Genomic DNA, 26,730 nt, shown 5'->3' on the forward strand with positions numbered 1-26,730 from the left:
CCGACTATAACTCCCACAAAACACTCAGTCAAATACTGCTAACCGACCTCAAGGTAAAATGACCATTTACCCCTAACCAATCCAAGAGTCAAAGTCAAAGTCAACTTTCAGTTGACTCGACTCGCCGAGTCGGCTTGGCAACTCGCCGAGTCCCTATCCATTCGATCGACCATAATCCCGTCTCTACTCGTCGAGTTAGGCATTGACTCGATGAGGTTTCCTTCTAAACCAAAGTCGAATAGTCCTTCATCCTACTCACCGAGTTGTATGAAAAACTCGTCGAGTTCATCTTCATCCGAAGAACATTCTATGCCGAGACTCGCCAAGTTGTATGAACAACTCGCCGAGTCTGTTCTTGACACAAGAAGATTGCCTTGAACTCGCCAAGTCAGGGCATTGACTCGCCGAGTTTCTCCATGAATGAGTCTGGCTTCCAACTCAATGAGTCACACCCCATGACTCACTACTCCACTCAGCAAACACGAAAAAAGGGGAAAACTCAGGGACTCGCGACTCGACTCGCCGAGTCTACCACATGCAACTACTATATACTCGATTTTGCTTGGATCCAGCTCATTCCATACATAGATCTGGGTTCTTAGGGCTTGATTAACACGTAAAGTTTCTAACTTTACGTGTAAATAAACACCAATGAAGGTTTTAGGGCTCAAAATGCACTAAAAGAGTAGATCTAGGGCTTTCATGCAATATGGCTTCATAAAGGCAGTGGATCTGAGCTCCTAGAGTTCAATCATGCCTAGATCTAAAGGTTAATCAGCTTATCACAGATCCTAATTCATATCCAAGCTTGGGAAATGGCTCAAGAAGGACTTTAATGGAGCTTTAAGGGACTATAAGCATCAAAACAGAGGGAAACTGAGTTATACCTCAAGGAATCACTGAAATAGCACCAAGATGTCTGGCCTCCTTCTTCTCTCCTTGATCTACTCTCCTTTTTCTATCAAAATCTTCAAGAAATCACACCAAAGCACTTCAATCTCACAAGGAACAAGGTTTGGACGATATAGGGAGCTCTGAGGGTGAAGGGGGCGAGCTTGGGGGCGCATAAGATAACTTAAATAGGGCGCAAACCCTTGAAATTAGGGTTTCATCAGACAGCGGGGACTCACCGAGTCCAGAATATGGACTCGCCGAGTCCAGAATATGGACTCGCCGAGTCCAGAATATGGACTCTTCGAGTCGCGAACTAAAACGTGTTCCATATTCCGTCTCTACTCGGCGAGTCGGGCCTACAACTTGCCGAGTCCAAGGCTAAAAATGCAAAACACTTAGATAAATTTCACATACCAGGAACCAGGTGCTACAAAATGTTTTAAAAAATAAAAGTTAAAAATTCTTAAACTGGAAAAGATTCATATTTAATGGCCTACTCAATGATTTGGATGTCTCAACTCGTCGGGTAGAAATGGATATGGCTGCATGACTTAAGGGACCTACTCTACCCCAACTCGACGAGTTGGAGCTGGAATATGAAACCCTAATTTTTAGGGTTTCCACCCTATATAAAGAACCTTAAGTCCTTCCTTACAGCCTCCTTAGCACCCTTTCATGTCCAGAAGAAAAGCCTAAGCAATCTACCCTATTTTTTAGTGTTTGTGAGGCTAAGAGAGTGTTTTTGGTGCATTGGTCGAAGAAGCTTAAAGGTTGAGAAGCTTTTAACGGGCAAGAGCTTGTAAATCCAGCATCTACATCGTTTTGGCTTTCATTCGAAGGTAAAAAGTTGTTACCCTGATCATTCTCATGTTAGATCTCCTTATTCATGGGTTTAAGGCCATCTTTAGCATATTTGTGGGTTATTTCGGGTATTGGGTATGATCTGAAGTTGTAACTTCAGATCTGGACTCCTCTAAGTCCTCATAGTAATAAAGTTATCGAATTTATCAAGCTTTGGCCCCTTTTTTTGGCTTAAACCTCTTCCTTAGCTTGGTTTTGGCACTTAAGGCCCTGCATGCACGTAAAGTTTGCAACTTTACATGGTAACCATGCCCTAGGAGGCTAGATCTATGATTTGGAGCTTTGGTCTTGCTTAAAAGCATCTGGATAAGAAAAATACTAAAGGGACTCGACGATTTTAATGGTCAAATTGATGATTTGGATGAAGATCGCATTTTTTGGTTCTGCATTGTCACACCCCAAAACCGGAACGGCGGAAACGTTCTGGGGTGGATGACGTCATGTCAAGTATCACAACATATGCAGTATAGTAATCAAAGTACAACAATCATTGCATTAATAGTAATAGTTTTACATGGTTTACATTACATAGAAACATCAAAGTAATACAAGTAATAATATAGGTGCAGCTTGGTACTAAACTGTCTTAAGCTCCTGGGATGTACCTGTCTATTGCTGACCTGAGAATACAAGTTATCTGAAAGCGAGTATCAGCATTTTTATAAATGCTGGTGAGTTCATAAGTATTTAGTGTCATTTTATTCAAATAACTTTATAAAAGTAGTAGTTTAGGATCAATGGTGTATTAGAGTCCTTTCCAGAAAATCCTATATTTTCTAAATAATAGCACTCTTCTACCAAGACTCGACAGTGTTATGTCTTAAAGAGAATTTCCCTAAAATATTATCATTACCAAAATACGATATTTGACTTTAAAGAAAGTAGAAGGATATCACAAGTAAAAGCATTAGGGAAAATAACATAGGCCTCAACAGGAAATACTGTTGACTAAGGCAAAAGAAATCATAGACTCCAGGAGAGTATAGAATGAACAACATGCCTGGATCAGTCTAACGAAAGGAGACACATACCCCAGACAGTATCAAATGAATGATACGTCTAGCAAGGTCTAAAAACAGTGAAAACAGACCCCAGACAGTACCAAATGAATGATACGTCTAGCAAGGTCTAAAAACAGTGAATACAGACCTCAGACAGTATCAAATGAATGATACGTCTAGTAAGGTCTAAAAACAGTGAATACAGTGTTAATTCCCGTTAACTTAAGGCCATGAATTATAAGGTAACCCCGAGATACTCGTAACCATACTGATAGACACTAGAGAACTTGACGCCCTGCAAGCGTCGGAAAGAATGTGACATTTGTCACCCGTTGGCTTGGTAGGCCGTGGACTGTAGCTAGTAGTCAGGGTGTGGGGGTGTCAATCCCGTATAGATCTATACACACAATGCCCACTCTCCTTACAAGAGACTCTGGTTACCAACTTGACAACGGAGAAGGCCGTGTCCTAAAGATGCATCTTGTATAGTGAGTTCTGATGTAAATACTAGGCTAATGATAGAGACTCACAAATAAACTGACCGACGTAAAACTATATGTCTATACATGTATACATAATATATAATTAATGATCAAACGACCTTCGGACGGATATCCGATCCCACCAGACCACATCCCAACGAGGAAAAGGAAATAGAGCGAACTAGCCTTCCTAAGTCCTTTAAATATTATTTATATAACTATACAAGTACAAGCATACATTTAACTAAGTAGAAGCATTTAACGAATTTGAAGTGTTTCACGAAGTAGAAGCGTTAACAAGTAGAAGCGTATCACGAAGTAAAAGCGTTAACAAGTAGGAGTGTATCACGAAGTAGGAGCGTATCATGAAGTAAAAGCGTATCACGAAGTAAAAGCGTTAACAAGTAGGGAGCGTATCACGAAGTAGGAGCGTATCACGAAGTAAAAGCGTTAACAAAGTAATAGGATTTAACTAAGTAGGAGCATTAACTAAGTAGAAGTATAACAAAGCAGTAGTATCTAACAAAGTAGGAGTATAAAAACATGGAAGAAAACTTTGATAAAAACTTTGGAAAACCTTTATACTTAAGAAAATCACGACTTGGTATTCTTTCGTAAAATAAGTTTGAAAACCTTTAGAAATCCTTTGAAAACCTTTCATAAACAAGTTTTAAATGAAACTTTGATAAAACATTATAGGTAAAGAAACCCTTTGTTTAAAATACTACTATAACTATATCTGAAATAAAACATACAGCGCGAGAGTCAATTTGAGAAAAGCTTTGAACAGGTAAAGACGTTTTAGAAACCATTTACAGTATCATACTTGGTAAAAGAGTTAACAGTGTAATAAATCCTTGTGCATGCGGGTTATCAATCACATGTGATTGATATGATAACTGGCATGTTTTAACTTGTATTCCCCCCCCCCATAAAAGCGTGTAAAAACATTTAAAAGGTTAATTCAGGGGTATGAACTCACCTATTGTAAGTGGATCAGGCGGAGGTGCCGGTTGGGTGCTCGGTATCAAGTAAAGACTTGAACACACTTAGTGACCTATTAACATATGATGACATATGTTTACATACAATTAGCAAATATAATAATAATTAAACACGTATACGCATCCTAAAATGCGGAAAATACTTTGATCACATGTTAGGAGTGTCCCGGGTAACATCTAAGGGTGTGTATGGCCTAGTTAGGGAGTTTACTCTTCAAGAGTAAACTCTTTATAGAGTTTACGGCCCTAAGACCTTGTCCCCATGATTTTACGGCCATAAAATCATGGATGGTGTGTTCTTTGATGCATTAAGGTCTTATAACACTTGTGGAATTAGGCTAGGTTCAATTCTAGGGCTTATGAAGGGTTTAAGGCTTCAAAATGGGCCATTTAAGGAGTTTACGGCCTATGACTACTCCTTGAGGAGTTTACGACCGTAAACACATGAGTTTATGGTAGTGAACTCATGTTGGTCCATTTCTTTTGTTGTTTGGTGGTTCTAACTCATGCATGTAAGGTTCTAGTCACTTTTAGGAGCATAGGAAGGTGTTTAGGGCACTTAAACACCTTGGAAAGGTGTTTACGGTCTAAGGAGATGTTCTTGGGGAGTTTACTACCTTAAACACATGAGTTTATGGTAGTAAACTCACGTTAATCCATAAATCATGTGTTTTTGTGGTTGTAGGTTAAGCATATGAAGTTCTAGGTCCAATTCCAAGCCATACAAAGTGTTAAGGGCACTGTAACACCCTTTGGGGGTGTTTATGGTCTAAGAATTGGTGTTTACGGTCCAAGAACCTTCTTGGGCCATAAAATCAAGTGTGACACATATTTTCATGCTTTGGTGCATATAATGATGGAAAATAAGGTTCTATGCACTCTAGGAAGTTCATGGAAGCCCTTGGAGGTGTTTGAGGGGTAGTTTAACAATTAAACAAGTGTTTATGGTCCATGAAGACGGGTTTACGGTATAAGAACATCCTTTGACCATAAACTCATGTTTACTCCCCATTTGGTCCGATTTTGGTGTTCTAAGTCCTTTCAGGTAAGCCTCTAAGCCATTGCTAAGCATGAGAAGTGTTTGGGAAGGGTTTTTGAGCATTAAAACCCTCTTCAAAGGGGTTTACGGTTTTGGGAGGCTCCCAAGACCGTAACTCATGTTCTTGAGGTTTTTGGATGATTAAGTCACGAATTTGCAAGCTAGATAAGTTAGATAACAAGCTAGGAAGGTTTACTTACCGATTTGAGGCTTGGTGGGGTGATTTTTGACCAAACCCGTTTGTAGAGAGAGAGAGAGAGTCTAAGGTGGGAAAAGGCTTCTAAGGAGTGTCCACCCACCGTTATATAGGGCTTGGGTGTTGTACCTGGTATATGACTACCCGATACTTATGTTTAACGAGGTTTAAAATTTTACCCGGTTAAATGGTCGCGAATAAAAATAAACTTTTTCCAAATAAATGGAAAGATAATTTACGTGTTTTTATTTTTGCTTGACGAATATTAATTAAAATATTCCAACGGGTTTAAATCCGGTCAAAAATATTTTCGGGATAAATTTGGCTAATTTTTGACGTAATTTAATTTGACGTTAATTTCGACGTTAAAACTAACAAAAATTTTTGGGTTGTCACATCATCCCCCGTTAGAGGGAATTCCGTCCTGAAATTCAGGTTTAGGAAAGGAAGTAGGTATGAATGACCGAGTAATGAAATGAGGGTACTTCCTATTTGGTTTGTCCTCGCACTCCCAAGTGAACTCTAGCCTTTGCTTGGCGTTCTAACAAACCTTCACTTACGGGATGCGGATTCCATCTCGTGCCGTTAGCGATTCCTACAGGTTCGTCTACGAAGTTAGGGTTCCCAAATGGTTTCTACCAAGATGAGTGGGATACAAAGAGTGACGTCGGGCAAACACTTATCAAGTCTAAGAAGTGGATTGATCCGGGGTGAAACTTGTGGAATTTCCGAAAGTAGTAGTGGTATGACGAGGGTTGGACCAATCTTCGTAAAGAATCTCGGGTGGTCCTAAGCTCTCGGAAGGGTAGAGCTTTTCATTACTTAGAACATAGTGTACTTCTATGGCGAGATCATCACTGGCGTGATTGCCATTCCGATGTTCCAGCCGTTCTCTCATACTGGGAGTGTAGTCCTTCTGGTTGGTTCTTAGAATGCTCGGTTTGTCCTTGGATTCGTGTTCCTGTTGATTGGCTCTCTGAGGTTTTCTAGATCATCGTATGGGTTGCGTGACTATGGGTATCTTTTTGTTGTAGAGTGTCTATCTCAATCTTGTGCAAATGAACCTGCACTTCTGATTCTTGAGATTTATCTAACGGAAACCCTCAGGGTCGGGGAGATAGGGTTTCACCAGACGAGTGTTGGACTATCTCAATAGGTGGTTCTACTACATCTGCGCTAGATAGTATTCGTGGAACACCTAGTAGTCCAATGAATCTCTAAGACATGTCCTATTCTCCAATGTGTTGGTTTATTTTAGTGCGGAAAGCGCGTGCTCTTGTATAACCCATAGACTAACCCCTAGACTGGTGTTAAGTCTATAATCTCTTCGGGATCTGGGTTGTAAGGTTCAACGCAACCTACTCTCGAACTTTATTCAAGTATTCTTGGCTGCGGAGGTTATCCTGTGGTTCTCGGTATTCTAGTGCTCACTTCGGAGAATGCAGTCTATCTTCTACATGGCGACGGTGATTTCCTCCATGCGAGAGGGCGGAGGGTCCTAGGCACTACTCGTCGGTAACGGGGTGGACGAAGTGCCTGAGTAGTGTGAACATCTTCTGCAACTACTCTCCCGAAGGTTCTGAGCTTTCTCGGTCTAGGTCAAATCTAGTGAGTATAGGGTTCCATCACTCGGAACTTTAATCTCCTCATCCACTCTTCTCAGAGTTTAACTTATCTAGCTCCCAGGGATACGGGATATCCACTGAGGTGCCTATTTCTGGGAAGTAAGCATGAATGGATGGTCATAGTCAATGTCCTTGACTCTTACGACTTAGATTTCCTTACCAACCGAGGGTGTTAGCTACTATGTTGGCTTAACCGGGATGACAACAAATTTCGGATTTGCGGTCATTATAGTAGCTCAACCCGTCGTGGGATAGGATGAAGGGTTTTACTATGAGGTCCGTGGTAGAGCTCATACTTGGCTTAACCACTAATACTTGGTGTATGCAAGCCGTATATAATTGAGGTCGGCAGGATGTTCAGTTGTGCGACTCCACCCCAGACCGACAACCCAACGAGGAACAGGGAGTAGGGAGGAAGCACACATCTTAAATCTTTTTGCTCTCAATTATATACCACTCTTATGCATATACTCAGTTATAGTAGTCAGTCCCATGAGTTCTATCCTCTGGATTCACGAAGCTGATTGCGAGGTGCGAAGGGTCTTTCTGGGTTTCTACCGTGTCTGCTTCGGGTGGTTATCGTCTTCTGGAATGCCTGCAGTGCCTTTCACTTCGGTTTCTATCTGTCTAAGAGGGGTTGGTTAACAGCGCGCGGTACCCTTCTCCTGGGTACTTCGGAAGGTTTGAAATACAAGTGACGACTGATGGATCGTATTAGTCTTTATTATTTTTATTTTGTTTTAGGTTTGGAAGAACCTTTATCTTCCGAAATGGCTACGGTGAAAGTTCTTTTTACACAAGACTAGGAAGTTACACACGGTTGCACTAAGTCAAACCATGATTGATAGAGGCATCGAAGTTGGCATACTTCGACATGATATAGAATGAGGGTCGATAGGGTCATGTACCGAATTGGCACACAAGTTCTAGGCGTCTCGGGTTTCGTCTCGTGTATCACTGTCACGGATACTTCGACCGATAGAGTTGACGCGGAACTGTAGAGGGTCCTGAGTGTTTCTGAGTAGAGTACCTTTTCATGAATGGATTCTGACGAGGCATTTCTATAATCGCCAAACATATACTAGTCATGTATAATTAAGGTGGGGAGGACTGTTGACTGAGCGACCCCGCCCTAAATCCACAACCAAACAAGGAACAGGAAATGAGGCGGCATTCGCTCACTCTAGGTCTATCCATCTCAATTATACATGGCCGTAACGTATTTATCTAGTCATTATAATTTTACCTGATGAAATTTTAAATTTTATAACAGTGCTGCGACTTACGCCTTAATGGGGAAATAATTACATTTTGAATTAGCCTTTTAATGTTTTTGGTTAGTTATCTGGGATTGAGAGACGTACCAAAAATCTACCGAGTCCCTTGATGCTTCTTCCTAAGCATTAGAGTCAGACTCCTCCTGTGTCTTTGTTGTTTCCTTCGGTTGGGCAGTCCCTTTTGAAGTGCCCAATCTTACCACATAGACGGCAAACTGGATCGGCCGCCACATTGGTGGTTGATGTAATGAACTCAACCAGGGTTCTGCAGACGCGAGTAGTATGCCCCTTTACGTTGCACCTAGCACAAAAGAGTTCTTGACAGATACCGTGATGATGGTAGCTGTGACAACCCGAAAATTTCTAACTTGCATTCTTCATTTCTTATCAATAATAAACTCATTTTACTATCTTGTAGTACCATTTAGGGTCTATTAGAGCATTCTAAACGTTTTATAATCAAGGTTGGAGTGTGGAAATGGGTTAACTCAAAGTGTAGGAATCAAAAAGAGGCCAAACACTCCAACAAATGGAGTGTGCAGCCACACACATGTGTTTGCGGCCTCACACCCTTCGCAACCGCACACTCCACCTATATATACCACACTTAGTCACTTTTGAACATTTCTTTCACTTCTTCAAGCATAGAACTCGAAATCCTCTCAAGTATCATCCTAATCTCCTTTAGGATCTTCATAAAAGGTAACATCTTTCACCAAGAACACCAAGAACACCAAGAACACCATGTTTTCTGGCAGCACATGCTTCTGGCAGCACACGCTTCTGGCAGCACACCTGGCCGCACACACGTGCAGGCCGCACACCTGGCCGCACACACACATATAGTGTGTATTTTGGGCATACACGCACTTGTATAGCCTTTTAACCCTTCGTACAATCATTTATGGTTATAACACTTCAATATAAGTGTTCACTAGTCCCTAAGGTAGTCCCAATTCATTAATTATTTGTTCATAACACTAATTATATCCATATATGTGCCAATATCTGCTAAATAGGATTCGCGTGGGTACTCAAGTCACCACTTGACGCCTAGCAACTAATCCAACATTGTCATCAGAACCACTCACTACAGGTGAGTTCATACCCCTTAATCAATGATTTAAACTGTTTTTAAATGTTTTATGGGGGGATACAAGTAGAATTATGCTAATTATTATATCAATCACATGTGATTAATAAGCAGCATTCAAATGATTGGCTACTTATTAGCCGTTTTACCAAACAGTTTCCTTCAAAAGTTTTCATAAACACTTTATGTGTTTAAAAACTCCTTATTACACTGTACATTTTACTCTGTATATTACATTTCAAACTTATTTACAATTGTGCTTCAAACAAATGTTCTTTATACTAAACTGCTTTATCAAACCCATGCCTTCAAAACCATTTTATAGATCGACATCAAGTCGGTCTTTTCTTAGAAAATATTTATGTTCAAAGGTTTTACAAATCTTATTTTATGCTTTTAAATTATAAATTGCATGCCTCTATATGTATAGTTATATAAGAAATGTTTAAAAGACTTAGGAAGGCTATCCACCCTATATCCTTTTCGCGCTTGAGATGTGGTCTGGTGGGATATCAGGTACTCGTCCGAAGGTCGTTTAAATATTAGTTATATAACATATGTACATATATAGTCTTAAAGGCCCTTCCAGCTCATCCCATGCCCTTGGGTAGCAAGGGTATACATCCATGTTCATACGTACCAGTTAGATTACTAGCAAACTACCATATGGGTACTTTAGGAGGATACTGTAACTATTACTAGAACGCAATATCATACTATGAGTTAGTTCATTCATGAGTCAATACTTACTACTAGAAGAACATACACAATTTTACTAGAGAAGAACATATACAACTATACTAGAGAAGAACATATACAACTATACTAGAGAACATATACAACAATACTAGAGAAGAACGTATACAACTATACTAGAGAAGAACATATACAACTATACTAGAAAGAGAACATATACAACGATACTAGAATGATTACATTACTATACTTGCTAGGAAGTGAGCACGTACATTACAGCTAGAACAGTTCATTACATTACATATACATGAATACGTTAATAATTGTGATCCACTGTATAAGAGCATGCCTTAAATGTCATGGCCCGAGTTGTAGCCAGAATTCTCTTGGAGGGAGAGCGTGAATTTGCGTATAGATCTATACTAGATTGACTATCCTACACCTTGCTGCTAGCTACAGCCGGACTTGCAGGTCTGCGGGTGCCAACCGTCATTCCGTTTTACAACCATTCGTATGTCGTTGTTACCAGTCGATAGTATGGTGCAATTAATCACATGCTGCCTTAATAGAAATCCGGTTTAAGGTAGTTAGTACAACAGTAGTTCCTATAATACAACACTACAATACTACATTAATTTCCCCTTTTCACATTTTAGTGATCATTTCACTTAAACATTAAATGTAAAAACTATATTTTGTAAATGATAGTTACACTTGGGAAAATTACACACTTTTACAAGAAACGAACATTTAGAATAGTTAAGTCTTGGTAGAAGACTACATTGAGAACAGTTAGGTCTTGGTAGAAGACACGCTTTATATAATAGTAGGAATCATAGGGATTTCTAGGGTTTTTCAAACGTTACAGTTGTTTTACAAACATTTTTACATTTACAGTTCATATACATTTTCAATACTTATAATTCATATACATTTTCCATACTTACAGTTCATAAACTTACAAATTCTTACGTACAAATTAAGACACTAAAATACTTATCATCTCACCAGCTTCAAAGCTGATACTCGCTTTCAAAATTACTTGTATCCTCGGGTCATTATAGACAGGTACCGATGCAAGGAATAGGGAAGATGGAGCTCGTTGAAGACGCATCTTTCATTTTGATTTATGCTTTAGTGTTTATCAAAATTTGACAGAACACACTTGTATAATAATTATATTATTAATGCAATGGATGATGTTGTTGCTTGTTTACTACTTTACATTGTTGTGATACTGTACATGACGTCCTCCGCCCCAAAACGTTTCCGTCGTTCTTGGTTTTGGGATGTGACAGATTGGTATAAGAGCATTGTTTATAGTGAATTAAGTATATCAACCCATAAAAGATATACTATCTATAAATACATAAGGAATTAAAAATACTCTGACCAAGAGTTTATACTTTAAATAATAAAATATTTAATAAAGTATACGTGCCTGCATTCATACTAAAATTTAGTGTCACTAGGACAGTACAAAAGAATTACGATTGTTGGGAAACACAAGTGGGCTTGGAGACATATGGTCAAAACTAGGAAGATATAGCCTGATCACCTATATTATCCGAGGGTTGACTAGCATGTGCCTAAGTTTAATTGTGTGGTTGCAACAATGCTAAAATCTTACCAACCCTACCACAATGAGAACAATAGAACATAACATTAAACTTAAAATACTATAGGAGTATTTGGTGTTACTATAAGTACGTTATACTTAAGAACTAAAACGGGATCTTCATTACAAAGTTGATAGTTGCTAAGTGGATACACTAAGGATATATGTAATTAGGATGTTATAGACTTAGAATCTGTGAAATTTTACTTTACCCCGATTCTGTGTGAATTTGGAGTTAAGGTCACATATTCGAAGGCCTATCCTGTTTCGATTACATATAACTGGTATGCACTTCACAAATAGCGATGTAACTGATGAAGATTTTCTAAATAATTATCTAGATAGTTCGTCTAATAATTATTTCTTACCCCAATTCTCGCATAGATAACATGGCTGGACTCCATCCCCACGGCAACCAGTACCTTCCGAATGAGGTCATTGTTGGATGGTTTGAAGAAGAACCAGAGAATGATCATCCTATCCCTTTGAATGATCACGATGATGAAAACCTTTCGGACGATGCTAACTCCGAACCAGAGGTTGAGAACCTACCCCAAGCAGCTCCTTTTCCAATTCCTAACCCTCGTACGACTTTTCATGGCCCGACGCCTGGGTGGGTGGAATGCTTGGAAACATGGAGCCAAGGACAAGATCAGCCCAAGCCATTTAATGGCAAGCGAAGCTTTTACGACCTGAGCAATGGGGGCTCAGCAGACAGAACCTTGCGAATCTTGGTCCGTAGAGTGGCCTGAAATGAGATTCAAGGCAGGACAGCCCTACATCAGATTACCGAAGTTGTCGCCAATGCGAGAATGCATACCCTCCGCACCATACGTCTAGAAGATGCTCGAGAGAGATCAGAGAGAAACCATGAAACCTTACTTCACGCACTGGCAGAATCACGAGCCGAAGTCATAGAGAGCCGAGTACGCCAGAGGGTGTACGAAAGACACCTACTTGATGTAGAACGTCAACTGGCTAAACTGAGAGTTCACCTGAGGGATGACCATCGTCAGTAGTAGATTCTTTACCTTACTTTCCTTGTTAGAAAGTAATCATTTTCTGTCTTTGCCCGATGTGGCATTTTCTATGAAATTATCTTGTACTGTAAGTACTTTAGGTTAGGTCCTTATGCTGTCAAGAACTATCTTCTCTGGATATGATGTAAGACCTTTACAAGGTTATTTTCACGAACTTTTACGTCATGAATATCAAAGATTTTGACAGTCGGCTAACTTCTGTGTCATTCTTTATTCAAGTACTGTTATCATACTTTCATTTGAGTCTATCTGAGACATGCGTTAGTAAAGTCATTGGACTATAGTAATTTAGCTCCAGAGACATTTCCAAGTCTCTTTTAGTGGTTGGATCTTGATATTCACCAACCCAAGATACCTCGGCTTGAACGACAAACGTCTTGAGATCATTCTACGAACTTACTTCCACCCGTTACTAGGACTGCATCATAGGGATGTAGGTCAAATTTTCGAAAACATAATTCTATTCTTTACATAACAGTCGAACTACACCTAGGGTCAACCATAATCGCTCACAAAATCCTTATATTTCGTGTTACAGAATCATGTCGTCATCCAAAAACGATCAGTCGAGCAACGAAACCCCTATCCTCCATATCGACGCCGCTACATTACTAGCTACAGTAGCAACTGCTGTGACAACTTTCCTTACACACCTCAACCCAGGCATCACAAGCCAGAATGACAATGGAGTCGAGAGTTTCGATGGTAGTACCAAACCGGGAAACCAACAAACAGTAATAGTCACAGGCTCGCAAAGCCGAAAGACAGAGAACAAGAAACGAAGGCGTCAAGCTGAGAAGGAACGCAAGAAATCCCAAAAACTTGCCATGCAACAGCAACAAGTGGAAACCCCTGCCATTCCCGTACCGAGCAGGCCATACGAAGGAAAATTCCCGAGGTGTGATAAGTGAAGTTTCCACCATCATGGGGCTTGCCATGAGATGCAATGTTGCAATTGCCTAAAAATAGGACACCATGCTCATGGTTGTGGAGCACCGGCACGACCGATCACTCAAGTCCCTTTCAGCGGGATTAACCCTACACACGAGAGTAGTTATAACGTCGAACGCTTTAGGAAGCAATTTTCAAAGTGGAGTAACGAGGAAGGCACTCGTGTCCACATAACACTGGCTAAACACCGCAATCCCGTCACCAATGCAAGTACAAGCCAGTCATGCCACCAATGCGGTGAGATAGGGCACGTCAAGAAGGATTGCCCTATAGCAAAGAACTCTAGTGCAGATGGGAGGATTCTCAGGAACACAGCTACGGGAGAACCTGCTCCGGATCCCATGTTAATGTAATTAAGGCGTTTCGTTGTAACAGACTTATAAACTATCCAGAACAAGTGCAACTAGAGTCTTACCTTTTGCGAGATCCTGTCTGTATAGGGATTCTCGTGCTGCGTATACTTGTCTTTTGTAGTATATCTTATTCGCAGCAATAGTTTTGTGGTAAATCTAAAGTACTGTAACTCTATTCATGGTTGCACGATTGTGTTTTGTCTATAAACGTCTTATGTTCAAATCTAATGTCTTTAAGTTTCAGTATGATTCCGACATTATCATACGACTCGATTCAATTTGATCCTCACAAAAACAGCTTCATACGTACATCTCTTTCTTCTAGATCACTTTTCCAGCGAAGCCGTCATATCAGAACACCGAAGTACTCATGCCAGGAGTACCTCTTAGTTATTTTCTTTCCGAAGAAATCCCCGAAGTACCACTCGTGCAGTACGTCAAGTTCAATCCAAGGATTTATAAGATTGATCTATCACTGAGGAATGTATGCATAAGAGTGATATATAATCAAGGTTCTACAGGTTTAGAATTGAAGATTCCACTTTAACTTCTTCTTCCCTAATGGGATGTGAGCTTAAAGAAGAATCAGTTCTTCGACTACCTTTTCAATCTTAATTATATACGACTCGTATACACGAAATTGTTATTGTGAACCATGTATGAAATCTAATATGAACTTCAGGACGGAGAACTGCCTAAGCCTACGAGTAATCGCATTGTCATGTGAAAAAACTTAGAACCCAGTACGACTTCTATAAACAGATTTCCGTATAGCCTAAACACCTACGAAGATACCAGAACAGCCTAGACAACTTAGCGAACTACACAGAAGTAGAATTACAAGACTATGCTTCTCACCCTGGAGAACCCCAGCCTTATTCTCCCAGAGATTGACGGATTGCATCATATGTACCTCGGATATCGAGGACTCCATCAAGATTTTTCATTAGAAATCGTTATCTCTGCCTCGCATAGATGAAATGGTTGAGCAAACGCAAGGAAAGAATTACTTTCAGAAATGGATCTGAGATCCAAATATCACCAGTTTGAGTGTTAGGGAAGGATGTCCAGAAAACTATCTTCCGAATTCGATGCGGACACTTCGAGTCCGTAATGATACCCTTCGGATAGGACCAATACGCCCATAGCTTTCATGAGCTAAACGAGTAGAGTCCGTCTTTCTTACTTGGATCAGTTCGTCATTCTCCATGTAACGACTTACTTATCTGCCCTCGTAGTAAGAAGGAACCCGCGGAAACATTACCCTCAGAGAAACTTTTCGCAAAAGTTCTCTGAACACGGGTATTAGAATTAAAGATTCGAATTCCGAAGGCACACTTATAGTGTTGTTGAATCCTTGAGTACTCTGTCGATTCACCCAAAACCGTTGGGAATTTGTCGGCACCTGAGACGCCGACAGAAATTCGCCAAATTCTAGGTCTTACAGATCTACTGTCATAGTTCATCCAGAACTCCTCGCATATTACAGGAACTCATACGACTTTGACCCAGCAGAGGGTGGCCCTTGACTGGGAAGTTAAACAAGAAAAAGAAACCTTGGAAATTCCAAGTGAGAGACCAAGTTCTTTAGGGAAACTCACTCTAGGAATGGCTTAATATGCTTCGTATCGCGTGGAAAGCTAAATCCAAGATAGATAGGACCTCCGAGATTTCTACTAGAATCGGTCCTGTATCTCGCAGACTAGATCTACTCTGCGAAATTGGTAACATACCTTTTACTCTTCGCGTCTCGATCTTGAAACCGTACCTTTCCGTTAGGACTCTTGTAAGTCCACCCGTCGAGATCCACGTCTTCGTATTTGAACCGTAGTGACCCTCGACTGAGAGGTCAAGCGGGCGAAGCATCACCACCGCCCGTTAGTGAAGGTTCGTTGAGATACCAACCGAGAACCCGATTTCACTTAGGAGCGCTAGAACCAATCGATTAGGAAGTTTCCTCCGCATGAATCGATCATTCGTACCTACTTCCTTGTCTAAATTCTAATTTTGGGACGAAATTCCCTTTAATGGGGGGATGATGTGACAACCTGAAAATTTCTAACTTGCATTCTTCATTTCTTATAAAAAATAGACTCGTTTTACTATCTTGTAGTACCATTTAGGGTCTATTGGAGCATTCTAAACGTGTTATAATCAAGGTTGGAGTGTGGAAATGGGTTAACTCAATGTGTAGGAATCAAAAAGAGGCCAAACACTCCAACACATGGAGTGTGCGGCCACACACTTGAGTGTGCGGCCACACACATGTGTTTGCGGCCTCACACCCTTCCCAACCGCACACTCCACCTATATATACCACAGTTAGTCACTTTTGAACATTTCTGTCACTTCTTCAAGCATATAACTCGAAATCCTCTCAAGTATCATCCTAATCTCTTTTAGGATCTTCATAAAAGGTAACATCTTTCACCAAGAACACCAAGAACACCATGTTTTCTGGCAGCACACGCTTCTGGCAGCACACTTGGCTGCACACACGTGCTGGCAGCACACCTGGCCGCACACACACATATAGTGTGTATTTTGGCCATACACTCCCTTGTATAGCCTTTTAACCCTTCGTACAACATTTATGGTTATAACACTTCAATATAAGTGTTCACTAGTCCCTAAGGTGGTCCCAATTCATTAATTAGTTGTTCATAACACTAATTATATCCATATATGTGCCAATATATGCTAAATAGGATTCGCGTGGGTACTCAAGTCACCACTTGACGCCTAGCAACTAATCCAACATTGTCATCAGAACCACTCACTATAGGTGAGTTCATACCCCTTAATCAATGATTTAAACTGTTTTTAAATGTTTTATGGGGGGGGAGGGATACAAGTAGAATTATGCTAATTATTATATCAATCACATGTGATTAATAAGCAACATTCAAATGATTGGCTACTCATTAGCCGTTTTACCAAACAGTTTCCTTAAAACATTTTCATAAACACTTTATGTGTTTAAAAACTCCTTATTACACTGTACATTTTACTTTGTATATTAGATTTCAAACTTATTTACAATTTTGTTTCAAACAAATGTTATTTATACTAAACTGCTTTATCAAACCCATGCCTTCAAAACCATTTTATAGATCGACATCAAGTCGGTCTTTTCTTAGAAAATATTTATGTTCAAAGGTTTTATAAATCTTATTTTACGCTTTTAAATTATAAATTGCATGCCTCTATATGTATAGTTATATAAGAAATGTTTAAAAGACTTAGGAAGGCTATCCACCCTATTTCCTTTTCGCGATTGAGATGTGGTCTGGTGGGATATCGGGTACTCGTCCGAAGGTCGTTTAAATATTAGTTATATAACATATGTACATATATAGTCATAAAAGGCCCTTCCAATTCATCCCATGCCCTTGGGTAGCAAGGGTATACATCCATGTTCATACGTACCAGTTAGATTACTAGTAAACTACCATATGGGTACTTTAGGAGGATACTAGAACTATTACTAGAACGCGATATCATACTATGAGTCAGTTCATTCATGATTCAATACTTACTACTAGAAGAACATATACAATTATACTAGAGAAGAACATATACAACTATACTAGAGAAGAACATATACAACTATACTAGAGAAGAACATATACAATAATACTAGAGAAGAACATATACAACTATACTAGAGAAGAACATATACAACTATACTAGAAAGAGAACATATACAACGATACTAGAATGATTACATTACTATACTTGCTAGGAAGTGAGCACGTACATTACAGCTAGAACAGTTCATTACATTACATATACATGAATACGTTAATAATTGTGATCCACTCTATCGGAGCATGCCTTAAATTTCATGGCCCGAGTTGTAGCCAGAATTCTCTTGGAGGGAGAGCGTGAGTTTGCGTATAGATCTATACTGGATTGACTATCCTACACCTTGCTGCTAGCTACAGCCGGACCTGCAAGTCTGCGGGTGCCAAACGTCATTCCGTTTTACGACCATTCGTATGTCGTTGTTACCAGTCAATAGTATGGTGCAATTAATCACATGCTGCCTTAATAGAAATCCGGTTTAAGGTAGTTAGTACAACAGTAGTTCCTATAATACAACACTACAGTACTACATTAATTTCCCCTTTTCACATTTTAGTGATCATTTCACTTAAACATTAAATGTAAAAACTATATTTTGTAAATGATAGTTAAGTCTTGGTAGAAGACTACATTGAGAACAGTTAGGTCTTGGTAGAAGACATGCTTTATATAATAGTAGGAACCATAGGGATTTCTAGGGTTTTTCAAACGTTACAGTTGTTTTACAAACATTTTTACATTTGCAGTTCATATACATTTTCAATACTTACAATTCATATACATTTTCCATACTTACAGTTCATAAACTTACAAATTCTTACGTACAAATTAAGACACTAAAATACTTATGATCTCACCAGCTTCAAAGCTGATACTCGCTTTCAAAATTACTTGTATCCTCATGCCATCATAGACAAGTACCGATGCAAGGAATAGGGAAGATGGAGCTCGTTGAAGACTCATCTTTCATTATGATTTATGCTTTAGTGTTTATCAAAATTTGACAGAACACACTTGTATAATAATTATATTATTAATGCAATGGATGATGTTGTTGCTTGTTTACTACTTTACATTGTTGTGATACTGTACATGACGTCCTTCGCCCCAGAATGTTTCCGCCGTTCTTGGTTTTGGGGTGTGATAGTAGCTACACTTGCCGCAGTGGGGAAGGCTTCCTAGGTAAGGTCTTCTTGAAGTCGGGATGGAAAGGCTGGCAGGGGTATTGACTGTCTCAGCTCGTTGCCCTTCGAAAGGTCCTTGAGCTGAGGTACTTTCCTCCTTGATCTTGAGTTTTATCTTCAGTGGATTTGGTTGAGGTTCTCGGGTGGCTGGGTACACAGACGTTGGTTGCTGCTGTCCTTTACTAGGATTAGAATTCCCGATAGGGCTCTTGCTAACATTGGCATTGTTAACATTCAGTTGAGCCATGAAAGCTGCAACAGCTGCCGAGACTGCAGCCTGGAAAGTAACTTCATCGAATAGGAGAGTCGGTTTCTTGCCAGTGGATAGGTTACACTTCTTCGGAGGCATGGTTTTTCCTATACGGAAAAGAACACAAGCTGAAGAGAGACGATGGTTAACGCTGCACATAATTGTCCTTACTGTATCAGGCATAAATTTTTCCCGTGCTTCGGATATTGGTTGTCTGAGTGTCGACCTACATCCCTATGATGTAGTGCTGGTATTCAAGGTAGGAGTGTGAGTATCGGAAGTAGCCATAAGATGGGAGTCGTTCCTACTAAGTTACCTTTATACTGGGAAAGGTTTCACACTCCGGCTTGGAAAGATTTGAGAACAGTTCGGAACGAAGACCGCGGGAAGGAAGGCTCATGAAGACTTTTGGCTAAACATCCTCAATAGAGGTGTGGGGATCCGCTCTAATCGCATTACTTGCAACGAGAAAAGGGTTTTATCTAACACATAGCGTGAGTAGTGTAATCACTAACTCACTAAATTGTATTATTTTATGGGTGTATTAGCATGACGAATCATGAGGAAAAGACACTTCTCGGGTTCCATGTACTGGCTCCCTCTGTCTACCTCGTATCCCTAACCGGGACCGGCGTTGGTTTTCCTTCGGATAGCTACCTAGGGTTCTTTTCTCGTGAAGACATATTGAATTTATGCTCCGCCTTACTTCTGAATCCGACTCTGGGTGTCATCACTTCATGATGGATGACTGGAAATCTCGGAAGTTTAGGCGAATTTATCACCGATGTCCCTAACGAGATATAGACACTTGGTGATTTCAATAGTCTCGACCTAGTTCATTTATTTCCGAACTGGAAATCTTCTCAATGAACCTCTTCTGGGTCTGAATCAAATCTTCTGTCAAGCACTGAAGTGGATAGGGTTTTCTATAGGGTTCGTGCGAGAATGGAAATGTCTAAAGAATCCTAAGAGATTATTAACATTTCACTGAGTGATCCATATTGAGTCCTGCTAAAATTACATATGGTACACAAATCATATATAGCTTAGATCTGATAGGCCTTCGAATATGTGATACTACTCTATATCCACATCCCTAAGAGGAAAAGGAAATAGAGCGAAACCACACATTCTCAGTCTATGGGATCCTTATTATATATAACCTTGAAACTATACCCTCTATAATTGTAGGTATATCAATAAGGATCTTTTTAGTTCTTCACACAAGGTTATCTATGGTTCCTAAAATACCCCTATGGTATTTCAATTTCTTGTTTGTTTCTTATCTTCTGAATATGATTATGGGATTAATGTGAGTCTTTTAGTATTCCTAAAATACTCCCATAGTATTTTAAACTTTATGTTTAGCTCTATCATTCCTAGTTGGTAAGTTTCAGACCTGTTGCAACACCACTATCACTCCCAAGCACACGTTCACCGCATCTCGAATAAACGTAGTTGATCAGGTTACATTTATTGCAGCTTACGATTACATAACTGCCCAGGGTTGACGGTAATGCTCAACATCCGAAGACTTTTATTCTTGTTCTTCTTGTGATACTTGTGTTCGAGTGTTTAGATTCTGAATGTTCTTATACTTTGGTATAATATGGTTATATTTTAAAGTATAATTCTTGGTCAGAGTGTTTTATCCCTAAGTATTTATAGGCTGTATATCTTTTACGAATTGATATACTTAGCTCACTATAAACAATGCTCTGATACCAATCTGTCACACCCCAAAACCGGAACGGCGGAAACGTTCTGGGGTGGATGACGTCATGTCAAGTATCACAACATATGCAGTATAGTAATCAAAGTACAACAATCATTGCATTAATAGTAATAGTTTTACATGGTTTACATTACATAGAAACATCAAAGTAATACAAGTAATAATATAGGTGCAGCTTGGTATTAAACTGTCTTCACCAAAAGCTCCTGGGATGTACCTGTCTATTGCTGACCTGAGAATACAAGTTATCTGAAAGCGAGTATCAGCATTTTTATAAATGCTGGTGAGTTCATAAGTATTTAGTGTCATTTTATTCAAATAACTTTATAAAAGTAGTAGTTTAGGATCAACGGTGTATTAGAGTCCTTTCCAGAAAATCCTATATTTTCTAAATAATAGCACTCTTCTACCAAGACTCGACAGTGTTATGTCTTAAAGAGAATTTCCCTAAAATATTATCATTACCAAAATACGATATTTGACTTTAAAGAAAGTAGAAGGATATCACAAGTAAAAGCATTAGGGAAAATAACATAGGCCTCAGCAGGAAATACTGTTGACTAAGGCAAAAGAAATCATAGACTCCAGGAGAGTATCGAATGAACAACACGCCTGGATCAGTCTAACGAAAGGAGACACAGACCCCAGACAGTATCAAATGAATGATACGTCTAGCAAGGTCTAAAAACAGTGAATACATACCCCAAATAGTATCAAATGAATGATACGTCTAGCAAGGTCTAAAAACAGTGAACACAGACCCCAGACAGTACCAAATGAATGATACGTCTAGCAAGGTCTAAAAACAGTGAATACAGACCCTGGAAAGTATCAAATGAATGATACGTCTAGCAAGGTCTAAAAACAGTGAATACAGTGTTAATTCCCGTTAACTTAAGGCCATGAATTATAAGGTAACCCCGAGATACTCGTAACCATACTGATAGACACTAGAGAACTTGACGCCCTGCAAGCGTCGGAAAGAATGTGACATTTGTCACCCCTTGGCTTGGTAGGTCGTGGACTGTAGCTAGCAGTCAGGGTGTGGGGGTGTCAATCCTGTATAGATCTATACACACAATGCCCGCTCTCCTTACAAGAGACTCTGGTTACCAACTTGACAACGGAGAAGGCCGTGTCCTAAAGATGCATCTTGTATAGTGAGTTCTGATGTAAATACTGGGCTAATGATAGAGACTCACAAATAAACTGACCGACGTAAACCTATATGTCTATACATGTATACATAATATATAATTAATGCTCAAACGACCTTCAGACGGATATCCGATCCCACCAGACCACATCCCAACGAGGAAAAGGAAATAGAGCGAACTAGCCTTCCTAAGTCCTTTAAACATTATTTATATAACTATACAAGTACAAGCATACATTTAACTAAGTAGAAGCATTTAACGAATTTGAAGTGTTTATCAAAGTAGAAGTGTTTCACGAAGTAGAAGCGATAACAAGTAGAAGCGTATCACGAAGTAAAAGCGTTAACAAATAGGAGTGTATCATGAAGTAAAAGCGTATCACGAAGTAAAAGAGTTAACAAGTAGGAGCGTATCACGAAGTAGGAGCGTATCACGAAGTAAAAGCGTTAACAAAGTAATAACATTTAACTAAGTAGGAGCATTAACTAAGTAGAAGTATAACGAAGTAGTAGTATCTAACAAAGTATGAGTATAAAAACATGGAAGAAAACATTGATAAAAGCTTTGGAAAACCTTTATACTTAAGAAAATCACAACTTGGTATTCTTTTGTAAAATAAGTTTGAAAACCTTTAGAAATCCTTTGAAAACCTTTCATAAACAAGTTTTAAATGAAACTTTGATAAAACATTATAGGTAAAGAAATCCTTTGTTTAAAATACTATTGTAACTAAATCTGAAATAACATACAGCGCGAGAGTCAATTTGAGAAAAGCTTTGAACAGGTAAAGACGTTTTAGAAACCATTTACAGTATCATACTTGGTAAAAGAGTTAACAGTGTAATAAATCCTTGTGAATGCGGGTTATCAATCACATGTGATTGATATGATAACTGGCATGTTTTAACTTGTATTCCCCCCCCCATAAAAGCATGTAAAAACATTTAAAAGGTTAATTCAGGGATATGAACTCACTTGTTGTAAGTGGATCAGGCGGAGGTGTCGGTTGGGTGCTCGGTGTCAAGTAAAGACTTGAACACACTTAGTGACCTATTAACATATGATGACATATGTTTACATACAATTAGTAAATATAATAATAATTAAACACGTATACGCATCCTAAAATGCGGAAAATACTTTGATCACGTGTTAGGAGTGTCTCAGGTAACATCTAAGGGTGTGTATGGCCTAGTTAGGGAGTTTACTCTTCAAGAGTAAACTCTTTATAGAGTTTACGGCCCTAAGACCTTGTCCCCATGAGTTTACGGCCGTAAACTCATGGATGGTGTGTTCTTTGATGCATTAAGGTCTTATAACACTTGTGGAATTAGGCTAGGTTCAATTCTAGGGCTTATGAAGGGTTTAAGGCTTCAAAATGGGCCATTTAAAGAGTTTACGGCCTATGACTACTCCTTGAGGAGTTTACGACCGTAAACACATGAGTTTACGGTAGTAAACTGATGTTGTTCCATTTCTTTTGTTGTTTGGTGGTTCTAACTCATGCATGTAAGGTTCTAGTCACTTTTAGGAGCATAGGCAGGTGTTTAGGGCACTTAAACACCTTGGAAAGGTGTTTACGGTCTAAGGAGATGTTCTTAGGGAGTTTACTACCTTAAACACATGAGTGTGCAGCAGTAAACTCATGTTAGTCCATAAATCATGTGTTTTTGTGGTTGTAGGTTAAGCATATGAAGTTCTAGGTCCAATTCCAATCCATACAAAGTGTTAAGGGCGCTTTAACACCCTTTGGGGGTGTTTATGGTCTAAGAATAGGTGTTTATGGTCCAAGAACCTTCTTGGGCCGTAAACTCAAGTGTGACACATATTTTCATGCTTTGGTGCATATAATGAAGGAAAATAAGGTTCTATGCACTCTAGGAAGTTCATGGAAGCCCTTGGAGGTGTTTGAGGGGTAGTTTAACACTTAAACAAGTGTTTATGGTCCGTGAAGATGGGTTTACGGTCTAAGAACATCCTTAGACCGTAAAATCATGTTTACTCCCCATTTGGTCCGATTTTGGTGTTCTAAGTCCTTTCGGGTAAGCCTCTAAGCCATTGCTAAGCATGAGAAGTGTTTGGGAAGGGTTTTTGAGCATCAAAACCCTCTTCAAAGGGGTTTACGGTTTTGGGAGGCTCCCAAGACCATAAAATCATGTTCTTGGGGTTTTTGGATGATTAAGTCACGAATTTGCAAGCTAGATAAGTTAGATAACAAGCTAGGAAGGTTTACTTACCGATTTGAGGCTCGGAGGGGCGATTTTTGACCAAAACCCGTTTGTAGAGAGAGAAAGTAGAGAGAGAGAGAGAGAGAGAGTCTAAGGTGGGAAAAGGCTTCTAAGGAGTGTCCACCCACCCTTATATAGGGCTTGGGTGTTGTACCCGGTATACGACTACCCGATACTTATGTTTAACGAGGTTTAAAATTTTACCTGGTTAAATGGCTGCGAATAAAAATAAACTTTTTCCAAATAAATGGAAAGATAATTTACGTGTTTTTATTTCGCTTGAAGAATATTAATTAAAATATTCCAACGGGTTTAAATCCGGTCAAAAATATTTTCGGGATAAATTTGGCTAATTTTTGACGTAATTAATTTCGACGTTAATTTCGACATTACAACTAACGGAAAATTTTGGGTTTTCTCATGCATGGACTCTATGAGTTGTCTGGAAACTCAACGAGTCAACTGGGGTTTTCATGATTCTTTGTGTTTGGAAGGAACTCGGCGAGTTAATGGATGTACTCGACGAGTTAGGTCAACATGGACTGTTGACCTTCACCGTTGACTTTGACTTTGACAAAGGGTTGACCAATTTGACTTTTATAGGTATTTTAGTAATTTGGAAATTTATGGAAGTGGATCATTAGTGGATGTAGGTGTTTGAGTTTGGAGCTGTATTTGGGGTGTTTGAAATTATCATACTGAGCTACTTGTGTTGTCCTCACTATACTAACATGGTCGAAGGCACCAATGTCGGCCCCTTTCGGATTTGTATTCGGGTTTATTACATGATGATATGCTTAGTGACCTGTTAGGTCGGTATCCTGGTATATAGGATGATGCTATGTTAGTGACCTGTGAGGTTGGTATCCTGGTATATAGGATGATGCCATGATTAGTGATCTGTTAGATCGGTTTGACTGTTGTATATGCTAGCATTGTTATCTATATGTTGACTGTATTTGGGGGTGGGTTGAGGCGGACATGCTTTGTGCTGTAGGCCAACATACCTAGGGCAGCTCGGATAGACTAAAGACCCGGTAGGGCACATTAGTTAGGACGAAGGCCGGGAGAATGGTCGAGACAGGCTGAAGTCCCGGGTGGGCGAACCAGACATGCTGAAGATTCTGAGAGTGGGCTAAATAAACTGCAGGCCCGGTGAGGGCAATCCAGTCATTCTGAAGACTCTATATGCATGTTGTTTATTTGCTATGATATGATTATGATTGTATGGCGTTGGTATTTTGGGGGGAAACTCTCTAAGCTTCGGACTTACAGTTGTTAATCACGTTTCGGGTACTTCTGATGATCGCGAGAAGGCGAAGGCGTGATCGTGCACCTTTTTATATTTTTATGATTTGATTCTGGGATACTCTAACATGATACCATTTTGAAAACAAATTTGTAATAATTATTGGTTTTGAATGATTTCTAAAGTTTTAAACTGGCATGATTTTTATGGGTGTTACAACTTCTTTACTAACCATGTTTTCACTTTATAAATAAATTTGGACTTCTAATAAGTTTAAATTTTAATTTTCTTGTACACAGATTAACCCCTCTCAAGGTATTTATTTTTAAATACTTATCTTTTTTTTAAATCTTTTCAAAACAAGAGTTTTTAAATCATGATAAACGTCAAAGTATCTTGTACATACCGAACATGTCATTAAACACATTTTGAATTTGGTGGCATTAAGGTAGGTGATGTTATTTTCAAGGGTGGATGGTATCAGAAGCAGGATCCAGGGGGTAGTGGGCGTTACCGTTGGTATCGCCAAGGCGATGGATCCGAACGCAGAGTGTGCTGCCAAAAGAAGGTTAATGCGGGTTGTGGAAACCGCCTTAATTAGATATGTTTTCAATTTCAATTTTCTTTTCTTCCTTTATATCATTATAAATAACCTCTTCATACCATTTCAAAACCACACATCTTCTTTTCAATTCCATACTCTTTTACTTATAAAACTTCATTCACATTTCAATTCAATACTTTTAAAATGGATGTTATTCCTAGGGCTCGTATGTGTAGAATGATCTGAAATCAAATAAGTGACATTAACCAGAGCATAGACACTTTCACTTTTAAAAATAAGTGGGTTACTTAATATAAAACGTAATATTTTTGATGATTAATTTTGGATAATTTTAAAAGCAACATCTTGGCGGTTCAGATCATTCAACACGTCAAATTGCTTCATAATAGAAAGATATACAACGAAAAATGAAATAGTTTAATGGTATTTTTATCCATAATATGAATATACGTTTTGGGGTTAGGATGTAATTTATGTATTATTGTAGTGTGGAATTTTAAATTAAATGTTACTTTTAATATATATATATATATATATATATATATATATATATATATATATATATATATATATATATATATATATAGGAGTGGGATCAAATGAGAACACCAAAAAGGTTGAAAACGCGAGAACATGTATATTCA

The sequence above is a fragment of the Lactuca serriola genome, chromosome 3 (assembly GCF_051521515.1).
Source record: "Lactuca serriola cultivar US96UC23 chromosome 3, Lser_US96UC23_V15, whole genome shotgun sequence".
In the NCBI taxonomy this organism is placed as follows: Eukaryota; Viridiplantae; Streptophyta; class Magnoliopsida; order Asterales; family Asteraceae; genus Lactuca; species Lactuca serriola.